Source organism: Balaenoptera borealis, assembly GCF_965194805.1.
Source record: "Balaenoptera borealis genome assembly, chromosome: 17".
Taxonomy (NCBI): domain Eukaryota; kingdom Metazoa; phylum Chordata; class Mammalia; order Artiodactyla; family Balaenopteridae; genus Balaenoptera; species Balaenoptera borealis.
Genome location: NC_138876.1, coordinates 13452579 through 13468346, shown reverse-complemented (window position 1 = coordinate 13468346; position 15768 = coordinate 13452579). Strand labels below are relative to the sequence as shown.

Here is a 15768-nt window from a genome sequence, read left to right as displayed (position 1 = left end):
TGCTCTTACAAGTTGAATAATCTCCAGCATTTTGCAACAAATCTCTTTGTGATACAGTTCCTTGTAGGTAAAAGGATTATAACAAATGTTCAATAGAACTTAGAGCTTTGGCTGAGACCCCCCAAAGATGGGAAAAAGCTAAGTAGCCATGCATTCTAAAGAGAAGAGCTAGACACTCCCACATGAGAACTGCTCGTTGGAGACCAAATCTAACACTCCCAATAGCTTGCTTACAGGCAAGCTAGAAGCTTCCTGAGAGAGAATAGGATTCTTCCAAAGAGCCTTGTAGTATTGGGGGTGGGTTTGCTTCTCTTCAGCCATGGCAAAATGAAGAAGTGTAGGGTAATCAGTCTTGGAGGGAGGGTCTGTTGCAAGAGGGCAGACTGGCATCTCACTCCCAGGCTGGACGCTTGCTGGGATGCAGAGATGCAAAGACTGGTTCCAAGGTTCCAAGCTGCCCCTGAAGTAGAGCACAGTGGAGATATTGGACAATCTTAAAAGATGTTCCCCTGGCATTGGGAACACAGAGACTAGAACCTGCCTGAAGAGACTAAGGGTGAAGCTCGTCAAAACTGCCCATGATGGCAGAGCAAGTGTATGCACATTTCACAGGGGCCAGGTAAATATGATGGAAGGTAACCAGCTTAACTCATGAGGACTGGGGTACCACAAGGGGCAGGAGCTGAGAGAAGTCCCACAAGATTAGTCTAGCACATTGCCAAGTCATTGTCTCTGAGGAACCCACATGAAAGGTGCACCTGGAAGAGCCAACATTTGGATTCTACCACTTGGAGCAGCTTCAACAGCCAAGAGAGCAGCACAAACAGCATCTGCCACCTGATCTCTCATCCTTCCCACTCCCCTAACCTTGGAAAATCCATCAGCAATTAGGGGGATCAGGTAAGACGTGGAGCAAGGAGAATTGAGGAACAGACCAAGCGCCCTATAGGTTTACCTAACTGTCTGGACACACCTGAGCAGGGCAATGAGGAGAAGCTTTAAACTGGATGTAGGTTAAATTTTGTTTTAGGTTCGACTGTGTATTTTAATACTTGAAAGTGACCAGGAAGCTATAGAGTCTCCCTGATATGCCATCAGGAGAAGGAGAAAGCCAATACACCAGTGAGTTTGAAGGTGATAGGGAGACAAGTAAAGCTATTTCCTGATTGTTATCGACCAGATTTAACCGATTTCCAACAAATCTATTATATTTACTTCGCAGAGTATTTGTGAAGAATAACTATAAGAACATAAGTAGTACCTAGCACAGTACATCCTTGTTACTTGTAGTATTACTATTAAAGATTTCAGTCTCAGGGTTTCCCTGGTGGCGCAGTGGTTAAGAATCTGCCTGCCAATGCAAGGGACACGGGTTCAAGCCCTGGCCCGGGAAGATCCCACATGCCACGGAGCAAACTAAGCCCGTGTGCCACAACTACTGAGCCTGCGCTCAAGACCCCACAAGCCACAACTGCTGATCCCACATGCCACAACTACTGAAGCCTGCGTGCCTAGAGCCTGTGCTATGCAACAAGAGAAGCCACCGCAATGAGAAGCCCATGCACCTCAACGAAGAGTAGCCCCCGCTCGCCGCAACTAGAGAAAGCCCGCGCACAGCAACGATGACCCAACACAGCCAAAAATAAAAAGAAAGGAAGGGAGGAAGGAAGGAAGGAAGGGAGGGAGGGAAGGAGGGAGGGAGGGAGGGAGAAAGAAAGATTTCAGTCTCTGTGTTGCACATGCAAGTTAATGACACATGAAGTAGTCACAGTCTGACATGGTTAATGTAGAAGAGTGGTTGCCCAGTGGGCTTGGAGCTCAGGGATATGTTTTTAGGGGACCTCAGGGTCTTGAGTGTCCAGGCTGGTGTCCAGAAAGCTAACAGCAAAATACAAAAGGTCCACAGGTTTTTCACAATGATCACTGAACTGACATCTGGTCCAAATCCACACTACTGGTTGGTCCCCTTGCACATCAGGCACACATAATAATCTTCAAACTCTTATAGCAGTATGTATGTTTGTACGAGCAAACTCATACAAAATATTTGACTCTGGTTTCCAAACTCACTTTCAGCAAGTCCCTTACTACCTTATCCATTAGTTTCTTCTTCCTGGAGGCCATCTACCCTGTTACTTTCGTCAGAGTTGCCCTTTCAGAACAATCAGATTCTTTCCATGAAGACTAGCATACCTACGTTTCTATGTTCTTTCATTCATTTCTTCCTTGGTGATTCAGCTCTATCATTTAACTATTATATCCTTTAAAGGCAGGTTAGGTGAGTAGACTCACCTGGATTGAACAGGTGAGAAAACACAGGTTGGGGCATGAAAGGACTTGCAAAAATTCACTAGTAGGGCACAAATAAAACCTTGCTAATGGACCATTCTTTAAGAAGACTAACTCTCTGGTTTTGCACACTTGGTGAATATTTGTGGGTGTGCTTGTTGGAGTACATGGAAGCCACCAAACTTTCTGTGTAATCAGCGTGTCCTTTCCAGGATGTATTTGTGTGGCAGGGGTTGAGGGGATGTATTCTTCTTTAACCTCTTCACAGCTAGTATTGCAGAGACTACACAGACTAAGAAAGCCAACTGGTGTTAGAGTCTTGGCTACAACACAGCCTTCCCTACCACGACTCCTTCGCTGTGTCACATTGCCTCTGGACACAGTTCTTTCATTGACCTTTGGGAAAGGAGTGAGAATCCCAATAGCCAGGAAGAAAGGGAGGTTTGTTTGGTTTTTTTTTAATTTTTCCTTCTGAATTTTGCCTAAAATATACTGTGCAAAAAAATATATAGGAACACCCCTATGGGAAGTTACTCCTTCATTATCATGGTCACTGTCATCATATTGTCATGGTTACCTTGCTAGATGTAAAAGTGGTGCTGACTGTGTATGAGTGTGTTTGCGTGTGAGTATACATACATATATATATATAAAACATACAGTATGTCAGCATTTTGTGTATAGTATATGTGTGTGTGTATAGTGTGTGTGTATACATACATATATATATATAAAACATACAGTATGTCAGCATTTTGTGTATAGTATATGTGTGTGTGTATAGTGTGTGTGTGTATAACTTCCCAACAACCCTGCAAATGTATGAATTTTAAATTTTCATTTCATGTATCAGCACACTAAAGCTCACAAAGACCAGATCACCCCAAGGACTCTCACTCAATAGTCAACAAAACCTGATGTTCCTGATGTTATGGGCTCCCAAACCCCCCAAAATTCCATATTTTACTCTATTTACAACTATTTATTTAACAAATGTTTGCTGATATTGGCTACTAGGTGCCCAGAACCTTGCTTGTGGTAGGGATAACAAAATGAAAAGGCATTGCCTTCAGGAAGCCCACAGTCTAATAAAACATCATCTAGTAAAACATTTGGGAATTTGCTTTAACCACTAAAGCACTGTAAAAATATTAGCTGCTTTTGTTGGATTAAAGCAAAGTCACTTTCATCTTTCACCCATTTCTTAAGGAGCTGTGCTAACCTCGCCTGTGACCTTTGCAACCCTTATCTCTCTTCCCCTTGGGCTGACCTCCAGGCTGTAGGTGAAATGTTTGCATCTGGTCTGTTTATTTCTGCTGTTTCCCTGTTCCTGATTCCCTGGCTCTGTCTGTCCACCACGTGCCCTGCTTACAGGCCACATGGCGGCCTTGCTTGGTCTGGTTCTGCCTGTTAGTGCCTGAGCCCAATTTCTTGAAGCTGTTGACAAGTGACTCTTTCGGAGAGGAAGGAAAGGCAAGGACGAGGTCAGAAAGGCTCCTTAGAATGTTGAGGGAGAAGAGTCTGGCTCCAAGGGATTGCCCAAGAAAAGGGTAGAATAAATTTGTAGAGTGTAGTAGTCATAAGAAAGGACTTAGGAGTTGTATAAACTTTTTCTCACCAGTCTTTCTAGCTATATAATTTGGGGCAATTATTAATCACTCTCTGCCTTGGACTTTGTGGAGGTAATAATAGTATAGGGTAACGCAAAGAAGTGACTGAATTATGAGAGCACGATAATTATCATTACCCAGTATTTTGGTCTTAATTCAAAAATTCTTAAATAGCCATATGAATACCTACTGAGATGTGGTCTCCATGGCTTTCATGTTGGATGTGTTCAGTTGACCCTCCCAGGTCCTCTCTCCATCTTCTCTGTGCCCCAAGAGACTGACCTGGAAAAGCCATCAATGGGGGACTTCCCTGGTGGTGCAGTGGTTAAGAATCCACCTGCCAATGCAGGGGACACGGGTTCGAGCCCTGATCCAGGAAGATCCCACATGCTGCGGAGCAACTAAGCCTGTGAGCCACAACTACTGAGCCCGCATGCCACAACTACTGAAGCTCACGCACCTAGAGCCTGTGCTCCGCAACAAGAGAAGCCACCGCAATGAGAAGCCCATGCACTGCAACGAAGAGTAGCCCCCGCTCGCCGCAACTAGAGAAAGCCCGCATGCAGCAACAAAGACCAAATGCAACCAAAAATAAATAGATAAATAAAAATTAAATTAAAAATTAAAAAAAAAAGCCATCAATGGGCTCCCTTGCCATTTGGCTTCTAATTGGCTTTGGCCAATTTTAAACACCAGCGGAAGAAAGAGGGAGGGAGGAGAGTGAGGTGGGTGTTTATTCTCAGTCACACCTGGAACTGGCCACCTCTCTCCGCCTTGGGTCTGGCTCAGGTCACGCAGCTTTCTCCATACAGGCCCCCTCTGTCCCTGCTCCATATACCACTTTCTCCCCCATACCACAGACCTTGGGGTAAGAAAGGAACCTTGCTCTTAATAGCCCTGGTATTGCTTCTTCCATCAGGGTTTCCTTATACACACTCACAGCATCATAATCTCTCAATTGAACTCTCCTTGAGCATGACTAACCTGAAGGCGATGTCTTCTCCCAGGACCCTGACTGATCCTGGCTTCGTCACTCTGCCTTAGATGCTGCTTTCCCTGACAGAAGGTCAGGGTCCAATTCTGAAGCTCTTCTGGCTTGAGTCTCTGTTGGTAGAACAGTTGAGAATGAAGTACTAGTTAAAATACATGATCCTGGAGTGGACAGCTCAGGCCCTGGAGGAATGAAGGGGAGTGTTGCAGAGACTTTAGCCCCAGAGATGAATAAAGCCTAAGGAAAGAGCTGATGATTGGAACTAGGAACCACCTACATCAATTCTCTTGCCTCCCAAAATCACCCTACCACGCCTTCCTCCCAGTCTGGCACCCCCAGATTCCCTCCCAGGACTCCCAAGAGTAGATCCGGACCACACTGGATCTGGCAGGGGGGCAGGGTGCTACAAATGACTGAGGAAGAGCAGAACAGAGGTTCAACTTCACTAGAAACCTGCGGAAAGGAAACTAAATAACAATAATGGTTTAAAACAAAGGAGGAAAGCTTTCTAAAGCAGGGCACATTTTTAGATTCACAATTTTAATGCAAAGACTTCTGGTTTCAGCTCAGAGATATAGAAAGCTGGAATGAACATTGCTCCAATCTTTACAACATGAAAAAAGATGGACAAGCTGCAAGTTAACAATTTTTCTTAAACCCATCAAAGAACTGAGGCTATGAAGCTAACCTGAAATCTGGGGAGAAATAGACATCTGTAGAGGAGACACAGGAACGAAGCATTTCCTCATTCACTAACCTGGGACAGATGCCATGTAAGCTGGTAGAAGCTTCAGTTAAAATCATGTGTGTAAAAAAAAAAAATATATATATATATATATATAATCATACATGATTATATATGTTATGTAAAAAGATATAGAGGGACATATATATATATATGTATAGAAATCCACATGCATGCACAAGGTGTGTTTAGATGAATTTGAGTTAAGGGTAGTATAAATTATATATACCATGCTTAGTTCATTCACAAAGTGGATTTAATCATTCTCATTTAATCCTTTGTTACCTTTACTCTTATGTTACTTTTCATTTTTAAATATTTCAAACTTCCAGAAAATTACAGAGAATAAGACAAACATCCATAGACCACCTGTTCCCCAGATTTAACCAATGCTGACATGAGCCACCTCCCACATTTGCTGCCCTTCTTCTGTCTGCATGAGGGTGAGCCAGCTCCTTGGGCTCAGCAAACTCCAGCAGCCCAGGACAATGCCTGCTTCCCTTTGCTCTCCATGCCTATCTCTCCACGCCTGGAGCACTGTAACCCACCACATTCTCCTCGGTTCAGCGATTCGTCCCCTTCCTCTGCAAATGGGACTCAGGGCGGTGAGAAACAACATCAAAGTTCAGTTTTGGTTTACTTGCAGCTGGTGTTTGTTTGTTTTGTGCATGAAAAAGGATCTGCTCTCAGCCTCAGCTTTGAAACAGAAATTGGCCTGTTACCAGACTGAAATAGCATGCTCCCTGTTACACGAAGACCTTAATAATAAAAGAAAGCTCTGGGTTTTGAAGCTGTGATATGTATTAACCCATTTAATGTATCGTATCCTTTGTTTTCCCAGAAACACTGTGAGTGTGTGGAGTGACACTTGTATCACAGACAGGAAACAGAGCTGGAGAGGTTAAAGCTTACCCAGGCTCACTTGCCCAGTACATGCAATGGGGGTCATTCATTTGTGTATCTGTCAGGCACCAAAACCTGCACTTGTTTTCAATGATGAAAGTACAGACTGCCTTTCATTTTACAATATCTAAATCGGTTACATGTAGGCCTTTTCTATATTTGTGGCCATATTCCAGATAACTGAGGTTGAGAGGTAAATGACCTCCATATTATTTAAATGGATGTTTCTGTAAGCAAAGCCTTTAATTCCTGGAGATGTATATATATATATATACACATACATATATATATTTTTTTTAACTTAGATATTGGAATGGTACAGCAGAACTTCTTTACTATTTGTCTTAGGTCACTGCCATCGAAGCAGCACCTGAGACAGTGATTTGGGTGAATGTGATTCTCTGATGGGAAGGGCTCTCAGGAGACAGGAAATGCAGGAAGAAGGATGGGCAGGGGAGGTGGCTAAGCAAAGATGTGGTCCCAGCTGGATCCAGCCTCAGCCCAACCACGCAGGGAGCTCTGGAGCATGAAAGCCACCCAAGTTACTGCCACTTTGAGGCAAGGGGGCTGGCCTATGTAGAAGGTGAGAACCACCTTCTCCCAGCAGCTGGGGAAATGGTACAGGGCCCAGGTAAAAGGAATCTGGAGAGGGAACCAATATCCTATCTATCTCTGCTGCCCTCAGAAATTTGGAGGATTGATTAATGCAGTCTACAAACAGCCATTTGCACTGCTGTAGAAAGACACAGAATAATTAAAAGGGTTGAATTGGAACTAATGAAACCCCATTATCTTTTAAATGATTGGATATACTGAACCAGGAGATTAAGTATAGGAAGGTTAGAAAGCTGGTCTTAAATGGTTAATTTTTTCTACCACTTGCAAAACCATCAAATTCAAGTGAGAGTGAGTTTGTTCGAGTTTGTTCGATGCCTGAGTACCTTCAGAACCTTCTGCTGTTCCTTCTGATGATGTCTTCACTGAGGCCCCACTGCCAGCCTTGAGACTGCTGATTTCAAGGCCCTTTTAAGAAAAAGAAAAATTCCATTTACTTTCTGCAGGAGATGACTGTCTGCTCCCCTTGAGCTGGGCCAGAGGGAGCATTCAGAATACATTGCTGGAAGTAAATGGAATTTTTCAGCTATTTAAATTGCAATTCACCCCTGAAAACTCCATTTTATCAAAACTCCTGGTTAATACTATTTTCTATGCTCAGGTATTCTCCCCAAATACACATGCAGGAGATACAGGAGCCCAGAGGGAGACTGTTTCAGAGACAAAGTCCCTTAAAGAAACCTCAGGTACTAACATCCTCATTGCCATGTAACAAAACTCAAAGGACTGAACAGGTATGGGGTAGGGCAGAGGGCACTCTACCTAGAGTCTGAGGAATTAATTTGCCCCCCACTAGCTGTGTGTCCATGAGAAAATCATATAATCTCTCTGAGCCATTTGGTTCACAGCTCTAAAATGGGATTAGGAATACCGTCCTTGCTTATCTCAGAGGGTTAGTGTAAAGATTATATTAGATTAATTTATATGAAACAGTTCTAGACAAATGAAGTAGAGCTGGAAATGATATCTTTTGTAACCAAATGCTTAAAAGCCCACAATTAAGCCTAATGAAGGCAGAATTCTAAGATGGCCCCCAAGAATCTCACCTCCTAGTAAATATACCTTATATACTACCCTTTCCTTGAGAATGTCCTGTGAATATGATAGGATATTCACTCCCATGATTAGGTTATATAAGACTCAAGTTTAACAGACTGGAGCAATATTCTTCCTACTGGCTTTGAGAAAGTAAGCTTCTAGGTCATGGTTTAGACCTAAAGGTGGCTTCTAGGAGCTGAGATGAATCAGCCAGCAACAAAACAGGGACCTCAGTCCTACAACAACAATTTAAATTCTGCCAACAACGTGAATGAGTGTGAAAGAAGACCCTGGGCTCAAGAAGAGAACATATAGTCCAACCAAAACGCTGATTTCTGCCTTGTAAGACCCAGTTACTCTGTGCCAGGACTTCTAACCTACAAAAACTATGACATAATACCTGGGGGTTGTTTTAGCTGCTAAGTGTGTGATAATTTGACATATAGCTATAAAAACCAAACATACAATCAACTGTTCTTAAACGGCAGATTGAGGGCGACCTCTGAAATACACTCCTCCAGAAAAGCAATGAGAACCCTGGATAAGTGTCAAAATAAACTTTTTTAGAACTCTGAAAAATCACCAAAGGCTTGCAACAATCCAAGGAACATTTATTCAAGAAAAATGGCTGAATCTCAGCAAGGACAGTGAGACTTATGGCATTTTAACCTGTGCCCATCACCCTCTCCCTAGCTCTTCAGCAGCACTGAAAGCCAACAGGCTCACAACTACAATAGGTGTGAAAAACATCAGCTAAACTGTTACTGAAGGAAGTAAAATGGGTTTGGAGCTCCCCAGAAGCCCCATTTCTAGAAAACTATCACTATTTGACCTGTCTGGAGGTTCACTAAAAAGCTCCATTTTCAGGGATTGTCTTTATTTGACCTAATCAGAGCTTGCTTTTTGTGAAGAGCCCTACCCACAGACTATTTGTCAAATACAATTAGTGGCAATTGTTTAATATCACAGCTACCTGAGGATATTTTAACAGTTGGCGCTAACAAGGGGCTAACCAGAAATTTTAAAAAGAACAACTGGATAATGAGATGCCCATAGGGGTCTTTGAAAAGCTCCAGCGTATTCCTGGAAATCCAGAAACCCAAGTGCATTTTCAGAACTGCATACATCTAGGAAAGACTTGATAAAGTCTACTCTCTCACCTATGGTTATCTTGAGTCTCTGTATGAGCAAGAAGTTTAGGATAAGATGGAGTTGTAAACTGGCTGCTAGAGCACTTAAAATATAATACATACATACATACACACACACACACACACAGAGGACTTAAAAATGCTGGGAGAAAAATATACAAGCAGCTCATGCAGCTCAATATCAAAATAACAAACAACCCAATCCAAAAATGGGCAGAAGACCTAAACAGACATTTCTCCAAAGAAGATATACAGATTGCCAACAAACACATGAAAGGATGCTCAACATCACTAACCATTAGAGAAATGCAAATCAAAACTACAATGAGGTATCACCTCACACCAGTCAGAATGGCCAACATGAAAAAATCTAGAAACAATAAATGCTGGAGAGGGTGTGGAGAAAAGGGAACCCTCTTGCACTGTTGGTGGGAATGTAAATTGATACAGCTACTATGGAGAACAGTATGGAGGTTCCTTAAAAAAACTAAAATAGAACTACCATATGACCCAGCAATTCCACTACTGGGCATATACCCTGAGAAAACCATAATTCAAAAAGAGACATGTACCACAATGTTCACTGCAGCTCTGTTTACAATAGCCAGGACATGGAAGCAACCTAAGTGTCCATCAACAGATGAATGGATAACAAAGATGTAGCACATATATACAATGGAATATTACTCAGCCATAAAAAGAAATGAAATTGAGTTATTTATAGTGAGGGGGATGGACCTAGAGTCTGTCATACAAAGTGAAGTAAGTCAGAAAGAGAAAAACAAATACCGTATGCTAACATATATATATATATGGAATCTAAAAAAAAAAAAGAACCTAGGGGCAGGACAGGAATAAAGATGCAGACATACAGAGTGGACTTAAGGACATGGAAGGGGGAAGGGTAAACTGGGACAAAGTGAGAGAGTGGAATTGACATATATACACTACCAAATGTAAAACAGATAGCTAGTGGGAAGCAGCCGCATAGCACAGGGAGATCAGCTCGGTGTTTTGTGACCACCTAGAGGGATGGGATAGGGAGGGTGGGAGGGAGACGCAAGAGGGAGAGGATATGGGGATATATGTATACGTATAGCTGATTCACTTTGTTATACAGCAGAAACTAACACAACATTGTAAAGCAATTATACTCCAATAAAGATGTTAAAAAAAATGCTGGGAGATTATTAGTTCAAGGAATTTTAAGGAAATCTCTATCCAGTCATTAGCTAAGCACTAAGCAAACTGAAGATAGACTTTGGTGGCCACAAATGACAAAAGAATACAGGTTTTACAGAATTAGTCCAAGAAAGTCACTAAAAAAACAAACAGCAGCAACAACAACAAAGCACAAAGGTGAGAGAGAATCTTACTTCCAGAGTTGACACATTGTGCTATTTAAAATATCCAATTTTCAGAGTTACTGTATGATCCAGCAATCCCACCCCTGGATATATATCCAGAAAAGATGAAAACTAATTCAAAAAGGTACAGGGACTTCCCTTGTGGTCCAGGGGCTAAGACTCCACGCTCCCAATTCAGGGGGCCCAGGTTCGATCCCTGGTCAGGGAACTAGATCCTGCATGCCACAACTAAGACATGGCCCAGCCAAATAAATAAGTAAAATAAGTAAGTATTTAAAAAAAAAAAAACTTGTACCCCAGTGTTCATAGCAGCACTATTTACAATAGCCAAGACATGGAAGCAACCTAAATGTCTATCAACAAAAGAATGGATAAAAAAGATGTGGTATATACGTACAATGGAATATTACTCAGCCATAAAAAGAATGAAATAATGCCATTTGCAGCAACATGGATGGACCTGGAAATTATCATGTTAAGTGAACTAAGTCAGGCAGAAAAAGACAAATATCATATGATATCACTTACATATGGAATCTAAAAAAAATGATACAAATGAACTTATTTACAAAACAGAAATAGACTCACAGACATAGAAAACAAATTTATGGTTACCAAAAGGGAAAGGGGAGGGAGGGATAAATTAGGAGTTTAGGATTAACAGATGCACACTACTATATATAAAATAGATAAACAACAAGGACCTACTGTATGGTACAGGGAACTATATTCAATATCTTGTAATAACCTATAATGGAAAAGAATCTGAAAAAGAACAGACATGTATACAGAGAGATAGATGGATAGATGTATAACTGAATCACTTTGCTGTACACCTGAAACTAATACAACATTGCTAATCAACTATACTTCAATAAAAAGTTGTTTGTTTTGATAAAAAGTCCAATTTTCAATAACAATAGCAAAAAATATAAGAAATACAAAGAAACAGGAACATATGGCCCAAAGAGAAAAAAAGTTTACAGAAACCGTCCCTGAGAAAGCCCAGACATTACTAGAAAGAAAGACAGATTTACTAGATAAAGACTTAAATCAGTTATCATAAATATATTGAAAGAACTCAAAGAAACCATTTCTAAAGAATTAAAGTATGAGAAAAATGTATCATCAAACAGAGACCATCAACTAAAAGATATAAAGTATGCCCAAATGCAGACTTGAGCAGGTCAAAGAATTAGTAAGCTTAAAGACAGGTCAATTAAGATTACTCAGTATAAATAGAAAGTAATCAAAGGAAATAAACAGAGACCTATGGGACACAATTCTATGAGGCTTGCATTATCCTGATACCAAATCAAAGACATCACAAAAAAGGAAACTACAGATCAATATCCCATATGAACACAGACAAAAAGTCCTCAAAAATTACTAACAAACTGAATTCACCAACATATAAAAAGGATTATATACCAGGAATAAGATCATCTCAGGAATGAAAGGTTGGTTCAACATACAGAAAGAAATTAATATAACACACTATATCAATAGAATAAAGTTTAAAAATCACAATGTCATCTCAATAGCTGAAAAAATAATTTGACAAAATCTAACACTCTTTCATGGTAAAAACACTCAATCTAAGAATAGACAGAAACGTCCTCAAATGATGAGAGGCATCTATGAAAAAAACATAGCTAACATCTTAGATAATAGTGAAAGACTGAAAGTTTTTCCCCCTAAGTTTAGGAGCAAGACAAAATACCTGCTCTTGCCATTTCTATTCAATATTGTTCTGGAGGTTCTTGCCAGAACATTTAAACAAGGAAAAGAGATAAAAGGCATCCAGACTGAAAAGGAAGAAGAAAACTATCTCTATTTGCAGATAGCATGACTTTGTTTATAGAAAAAAGTAAGGAGTTGACTAAAAAGACATTAAGACAAATAAATGAATTCAGCAAGATTACAAGATACAAAATCAGTGTACAAAAATCAAATATATTTCTGTATACTTACAATGAACTATCTGAAAATATAATTAAGAAAACAGTTCCATTTATAATAGCATCAAGAAGAACAGAATACTTAGTAAATTTAACAAAAGAAGTACAACACTTGTACACTAAAATCTACAAAACACATTACAATAAATTAATGAAGACACAAATAAATGGAAAGATATCTCATGTTCATGGATTAGAAAAATTAATATTGTTAAGATGGTAATACTCCCGAATTTTATTTGCAGATTCATTGCAATCTCTGTCAAAAGCCCAGCTGGCTTTTTTGAAGAAACTGACAAGGTGATCTTAAAATGTATATGGGAATACAAGGGCCCTGAAAAGTGAAAACAATCTTGAAATGAAAGTACACAGCTGGAGGAGTCACACTTCTTGATTTCAAAACTTATAATGCAGCAACAGTAATCGAGACAGTGAGGAACTGGCTTAATGATAGGCATACAGATCAATGGAATAGAATTGAGAGTCCAGAAATAAACCCTTATATTTATGGTCAATTGACTTTTGACAAGAGTGCCAAGATAATACAGTGGGGAAAAGAACAGTGTTTTCAACAAATTGTGCTAGGACAACTGGATAACTACACGAAAAAGAATGAAACTAGTCAACACCATGTACAAAAGTTAACTCAAAATGGATAAGAAAAATATCAGACTAAAACTATACAACTCTTAGAAGGAAACCTAAGAGTAAGTCTTCATGGTCTCAGATTAAGCAATGCATTCTTAGGATACCAAAAGCATAAGAAATAAAAGAAAAAGATAGATCATTTGAACTTCATCAAAATTTAAAAGTTTTGGGCTTTGAAAGACACTATCAAATAGCAACATTATTCATCATAACTGCCAAAATGTGGAGGTGACCCAAATGTCCATCAACTGTTGAATAGATAAACCCTGTCTATTTGTAAATAATGTTTTACTGGAACACAGTCATGGTCATTTGCTTACATATTATCTTTGGCTACCTCCGTGCTACAATAGCAGAGTTCAGTAGTTGCAACAGAGGCTGACCACATCACCTGCAAAAACTAAAACACTTACTGTCTGTCCCTTTTCAGAAAAAAAGTTTGCTTACCCTTACTCTGGGGTATATGGTCATTTGTAAGGCATTTCAAAATAAAACAAACAAACAAACAAAAAGAGTAATAAACTCATATTTTTCTGAGTGCTTACTATGCCCCTAAACTCTAGTAGCCAAGAAGTAGTAGAGCATATACTTGCTTAGTCACTCTGCCTTGGACAAGTTACGTGAATTCTCCAAGCTCCATGTCCTCATCTCTAAAATTAATGTAATAATATCTGCTTCATTGGGTTGCCATGGAGATTGAATGAGGTAAGATGTACTGTGATGGGATGAATTGTTCCTTTCAGAAAAGATATGCTGAAGTCCTAACCTTCAATATCTCAGAATGGGATTTTATTTGGAAATAAGGTCACTGTATCAATAGATGTAATTAGTTAAGATGAGGTCATACTGGAGTAAGGTAGGCCCTCCCTCCAATAGGATTGATGTCTTTATAAGCAGATGGCCATATGAAAACACAAACACACAGGGAGAATGCCATTTGACAATGGAGGCAGAGACTGGAGTTATCCTACCACAAGCCAAGGAAGGCCTGGGCTACCAGAAGCTAGGAAGAAGCAAGGAAGAATCCTCCCCCAGAGGCTTTTAAGGGACTTTGGCCCTGTCAACACCTTGATTTCAGATGTCTAACCTCCAAAACTGTGAAAGAATACATTTCCATTGTTTTAAGCCACCCAGTTTGTGATATTTTGTTACGGCAACACTAGGAAACTAATGCACATTTGAAGCTCTTAGAACAATACCTAGCATACAATAACTCCATAATTCATGCTAGAAATTATTCTCAATTGCTTTACCTTGTTGTTTCTGTTAATCTTCAAAATAATTTTATAAGGGAGGTGTATTAATCTGCTCAGGGTAACATAATGAATGAAATACCATAGACTGGTGGTTTAAACAACAGAAATTAATTAATTAATTAATTTATTTATTTAGGCTGTGCTGCACAGCTTGCGGGATCTTAGATCCCAGACCAGGGATTGAACCCAGGGCCACGGCAGTGAAAGCGCCAAGTCTTAACCACTGGACCACCCGGGAATTCCCAAACAACAGAAGTTTATTTCTCACAGTTCTGGAAGCTAGAAGTCTATGATCAAGGTGCCAGTATGTCAGGTTCCGGTAAAGACCCACTTCCTGGTTTGCAGATGGACAACTTCTTGATGCTTGCTCACATGGTGGAAAGAGACAGAGAGAGAGAGGGGAAGCAAGATTTCTGGTGTCTCTTCATATAAGGACACCAATCCCATCAAGGGGACTCCACCCTCACGACCTCATCTAAACCTAATTACCTCTAAAAGGCCCCACTTCCAAATACCAACACACTGAGGGGTTAGGGCTTCAACATATGAATTTTATGGTAACACAATTCAGTCCATAGTAATAGGTATTATTAACTCTCTTTCATAGGTATGAAAACTGGCCTCAGTGAGATTAATACAGAAGAAAAAATATAAAAGGGTAATGTTATTAAAAGGAGATTCCTGTAGATGCGTGAATTCCTCGTGCGCATTTTCACATACAACCGTGTAGTTTCCATAGCAACTGTGGTATTATAGACCCAGAAATCAGAGAGCCTGAGTTCATTTTCACCTTCTGCCATTTACCAACTCTGGGACCTTGGGCAAGTTACTTAATGACTAGGAGTCTCAATAGCCTTCCCTGCAAAATGAATGGTTCCTAACCTCAGGGAGTGTGAGCATTAAATGACAAAACGCAGGTCAAGAGTGTCCCAGAGTGCCTGGCACAAAGTAGACATCAAACAAGAGTTAAAACTTCAAAGATAAATACACAAAGATGTTTGGTGGAGCTGTGATTGTTAGAACAGATTTGGACAACTTTGATATCCAACAATAAGTTAAATAAACTATCATTCATTCATACTGAGATGCTATACAAGCATAAAACAGAATAAGATAGATATACGTTGACTTCCTGGGTTCTTTTTCCTGTCCCTACCTACTGTGTGACTTTAGGCAAGTGCTTTAACCTCTCTG

General features: G+C 40.2%; 1 protein-coding gene across 4 annotated transcripts in view; it reads right to left on the bottom strand.

The window, feature by feature from the left end:
• Positions 1 to 15768, bottom strand: part of LRATD2 (LRAT domain containing 2) — a 590601-nt gene that overhangs the window by 549449 nt on the left and 25384 nt on the right. The window contains exon 2 of one of the 4 annotated variants that reach the window (XR_014236256.1): positions 2198 to 5003. The exons of 2 other annotated variants lie outside the window; for them this stretch is intronic. The gene's annotated coding sequence lies outside the window, so the exon portion shown is untranslated. The remainder of the gene's footprint in view (positions 1 to 2197; positions 5004 to 15768) is intronic. One more of the 4 variants, XR_014236257.1, reaches the window with a different exon arrangement.